A 5,274-nucleotide genomic window follows, 5' to 3' on the forward strand; every position below is an offset into this window, starting at 1 on the left:
CCTGTCTGCACAACTGGGTTCGTCCCTGACCACCAAATCCTGACATTTATACACCCAATTTGAACAAATGCTCCTTTTGTGGGTCATTCAAAATTCCATTCAACTGCTGTTATAAATCTCTTAGGGTCTTTTAAGTGTTTTTTTTGTTTCAAATCAAATCTTTAAATTAAAAGTCAAGTCTTAGCCAAGCAGTAATTTGCCCTTGACAGACGTCTGTTTAAACCCAAATGTTAACTTTTGGCCTGTAGTGATCATGCTGGGACGTTAGTTGGCGCTGTGGTCCTGTATCTCCGGTTACGCATGCGCACCACCGCGAGTTGCACTTCCTGTCTAGCTAACGTTTAGCTAACCAGTCAGTGAATGTGATGTCAAGGGCATATGCGGTTTGTTGGTTTTATGGAGAGAAAGCGACGGTTTGTGACGGCGAATGGACCATTTATCCATTCAAATGCAACTCGGTCGACTGGTGGACCTGAAAACAAGCCGTAGATGTTGGACTTTAACAACTTCGTAGCGGATTTATCGCAGGTACAGTAGTACTCGGCCTTTACTTTTAAGCAATACTCAATTTGAATTTATTAACGCATATATATTTCTTCTTCTCCTTTTGTTTTATGTTTCGTGACACACATTTGGTGTGTCGGTTCTGGTCGAGTCGGAGTGGCGGATGGATGGGGCGGCTGTGAACCGACGGGGTCGAATCCGGTTCCAGCAAATCTTCGCCTCAATGAGTGGGTTTTAATGTAACTATCAGTGTCTGTGGGCAATTGTTGTTTAATAAAACCGGAAAAAGATAAAAGTGGATCTGTTTCAGTTATTTTTTATTAAGTGTGGTTTGGTTTCAAAGGTCAGAGGTAGTCTCTTGACATGAAGTGAATTTAAACAGTTTAAAGGGATATTTCAGAATTTTTTATAAATTAAGTCAGTCAGTTAAAGGGAATTTCAGATATTTTCTAAGTTGGGTTTTGGTACAAGATTATAAACAGTAGCTATCTTACCCAATGTAGATGGCTTATAAAATCAATGTCAATTTCTATTTTTCAACATCATGCAGTATTTTTTTAATCTAAATTCAGATAACTTGTTTTTTAGAATTTCATACTTCTTAAAACTTTAGTGCAACATGACGCGAGCGTGTGTGTTTGTGCGTGTGTGTGTTTGTGCGTGTGTGTGTTTGTGCGTGTGTGCATTTGGTCTCCCAGACCGAGAGCCGGCAACACCACAGATAACAGAAAAAGTCAGCCGTACGCTTGAAGGACATTATAGAATCAAAAAAACAAATAGTGAACAGTTATCTGTAAACTTATGTTACTCAATAAGCTTTACAGACAAAGTAGACAAGGTATTTTAGCATTTTTTCTTATGCAATTAGTGGGTGTTATCTTTTTTCTGACAAACAAAGCTGCAGTCTTTGTTCCCCAGATGAAAAAGATTCACTTAACCCAAACTCAGTTAAAAAAAAGTCTGCTTCGGGTCCCGTCTGTTAGTACAGCCAAGGATCCTCCACAGGATCAGCCTGTCACTTTAAACATACACACAGACAGACAGTCACACATAGACAGACAGGAGTTTTGCACGTGTCTCACAATTTTTTCAGAATAAATGCCGGCTTATGAGTCTCACTTAAATTTTTTTAGAAAGGGTCTTGACCATAGTCTCACCTGTTTTTGTCAATTAAGATCTTGATTCAGGAAAGGTCTCACTTGTGCTTGTAACCTTGTAACCTTTTTAATTTGTCTGCGGCCCCAGAAAGACTTATATTTCACATTACTCTGCTCCAAGAGCACCATTGCTCATTCAGCATAAACCACACTCATACGGCCCTCAAACTTTATTTTGTAATCCTTGCACTCCACGAGCTGCTGACCGCGCGTTGATCGGAGCCCACACAAGCCTCGACCCAAAACAGTGTCAACTTTTTGTTGCACCGATCAAAGCACTGATCAGCCACCTCCACCCGAGGTGTCTGTGCTCGTTTATTCACACACACAGACAGATGAGTCTGCGCGTCTCCCCTCTGTTTCCTTGTTTCCAAACAACACTTTATTTATTTTCTTCACTCCTTTTTATGCATTTTAATTGTTTAATTTTTTTTCCATCTACTCGTGTGCGGCATTTTTTATTATGAGTTTTTTATTAATCGCATCGTGTGCGGCATTTTTAATTTTGCGTTTTTTTTCCGTCGCCTCGTGTGCGGAGTTTTCTAATTTTGAGGGTTTTTTTTATTTTTTAGGGTGGTTTCTCCTTTTATAAATTGTTTCCACGCCTTTTCCACGGTCCCCGACTCGCGTTTTAATCCTAGTTTTATTTGCCAATTCCGTCCGTTTAAGGGGTCCCTCAATTCCCCAGCCCGACGTCAGCTGAGCTCACGTGACCCAATCTACGTTTAACTACCGGCCCATCGACCGATAGGGGGCACGCTACTGCAGAGATACTACTAGGATTTTTCTTCTTCCCTTATTTCTGTTTTTTGGCCTTCTTACTCTCTTTTTTTATCTCTTATCTCTTATCTTCACTTTTCTCTTTGACCTTAGTCTTAGCGCTTCTCTTTGTTATTTGTACTTTATTATCCTATTATTCTGCACACTTTAAGCTCCGTGCTCAATATCTCTAGTTATTATATTAACATTTAGCTGCTAATCCTCCTTTATTTCAGGAGACAGAACCCACCATGCTCATCCAGAGGCTTCAATTTGGTTTACGCCCGAATTGCGGAGTTTTTGGGCCTTTCGGACAACTTAGGTAACCCGCTTACCTGTTTTAATGTAAGTCGCCTCCCCTCTGGATGCGAACGGCCGCTCCGCTCATGGGTCGAATCTCACCGCTCCTCGTGTGCTCGAAGATCATCATGTCGGGGTCACCATTTGAAGGATTTGGGGTGTTCAAAATGACCCGAGCACAGAATTTCAGGAGCACTTAACCTTAGTATAAAAGATTTAATTGAGACAAAGTTAAAGTATGCAGATATTACATGTAATCAGAGTGCAGTCTGAGGAACAAAATCAGAGTGAACCTTGCCTGGTCAATCAGCCCGATGTTTGTTCAACCAAACTCTGTGTCTGAGCGAGATTTATAGGTTTGTCATGTCCCGCCCTTTCGGGTTCATACAGACTTGTGATTGGATGTCAAAATCTCTTGATAGTCCGAGTGACACCATGTTCAGCCACTCAGGAGCAGATTTTATCTCCAGGGTTACTCCGAAACCCCCCTCGCTCATTCTTCTACTGATAAGGGTTGATTTACGAGCTTTGTTTTGGAACGCAGGACACTTACTCTGGCTCTCGTCTGTGTAAAGCTTTAAAACACGTTTTCTGTGTGTCTGAACTATTATTAATGTGAAAGCATATATACTCAACCTGTGTTAAGTATAAAGTATATGAATGTTGTGATTTAGCGTTATTTATGTTTAATCAATGTGTGAGCAGTGTGTCACATTGGTGGGCCCTCACTCTCAGCTGCTTTACTCAGAGAACAAAGAAGGATCGTTTCCTGCTGCACGAACAAGTGTCTTACCTGTCTCTGTTTCCCTCAAAATTATATCAAATGTGAACTTGTATGATTATCCTTAGCACTTGTGAGATTATATATAACATTAAGTAATTAGTGTATGATTATACACGCACACACCTTGTAGAAAATGCATCATTTCACATCATCACAGAAATGTCAAGGCTTGTCAAAAGATATAAAAAGATATAAAAGATATCAAATCCAACACAACAGATACTGGAGTTTTGTTTAAGTTCTAGGAAATTAAAAAATAAAACTAGGGAGAATATAGGAAATAGAAAATAAGATTGACCTCCTTTGTACAATGTTTTTGTGTAGACACAAATCTCCTGTTTTCATTTTGAAGGTTTCCCAAAGAAAAAGATGTGAGGAAGAGGTGGAAGTATCTTTGAGGAGGATTCATCTGAGCAGTGAGGATTTTAAACTGGAGGATTTTGATCAAACTGATCAGACTGTCCGACTGAGAGGTGGTGTGGTACCATCGGTTCATCCACAAAGAGTAGGAGCATCATTATAAGTCCATTAACGTTCATAAATTTACATATTTTATTGTCAGTCACAAGGTGAGATACCTCCATGTGTTTATATGTACAGGTAACTATAGACTGTAAAGTTCATATTCATTATGTTTTTCATTTCATCTTGAAAACTGCAGGACTACAGGAACTCAACAAAAGCTGGAGCTGCTCTGTCTGTGGCCTCTCAGGAACATGCATGTCACACACAACCTCGGCCTCATGATGTGAATATTTCTATTTTAAACTTTTATTATTTTAATTTACCCTTTATTTATACAGGTAGTCTCATTGAGTCACGAGAACTCATTTTCAGGAGAGACCCGTTTAGGGAGCAGATGGGGGGGGGGGTTAAGAGCCTTGCTCAGGGGCCCAGAGTGGGGCCAATGAGGGTGGAGGCAGGTGTGGGTGTTTCACCTTTTCCACCCACATTTTGATGTTGATGGTACCAGGAGTTGAACCTGCGACGTTCCGATCACAGGCCCATCTTCTAACCTCTGCGCCACCACTCCCCCACATAACATCATATCATAATGGTTATGGCCATATTAAAATCTCACTGGTTTCCTTCCAGATGTGTTAAACAGCTACTGGTCCCCCTGATGTTTACAGGTGGCTGTGGTCAGTGGATGAAAAGCCTGGCATGAACAAGATGATGCAGGAGAACGTCATTTGACGAGAGCTACCACCTTCTAACTCTGAAGAACAACAGCAGCTCAGTGATTCCCTCAAGGCTCAGTGAAGGTGTTGAGAGCTGCAGAGAGGCTGATTCCTGGAGCTTCAACACAGCAACCTCCAAACATGTCCACCCTCACACACATCATCCGTGGAGAGATTGGAACAGAGCAGGCAGCACAAGATAATAAGACAGTGATAACAATGACAACAATAGACATTCACAAAAGATTCATACAAATTTAAATTGTTCTATTGTTTGTTTTACAATTGAAAAACAGTTTGTTATCCACTGTTGTCATCACTCTTTGTTAAAATCCAGGTCTCTCTTGTAAATGAGTCCGATTGGCTCAGTGGGACTAACCTGTATCAATGAATATATATATATATATATATATATATATATATATATATATATATATGCACATAGTGATTTATTCTACCTTTTATTTATACAGGTTGACTTCATCGAGCCACAAGGACTCATTTACAAGAGACCTGCTCCAGACAGAACATATAAAGTACAAACAAGAATAACAGTAAACAATGGCAATGATAAACTACAGTAAAAATG

The sequence above is a fragment of the Nematolebias whitei genome, chromosome 22, assembly GCF_014905685.2.
Source record: "Nematolebias whitei isolate Nwh7 chromosome 22, NemWhi1, whole genome shotgun sequence".
Lineage (NCBI taxonomy): Eukaryota > Metazoa > Chordata > Actinopteri > Cyprinodontiformes > Rivulidae > Nematolebias > Nematolebias whitei.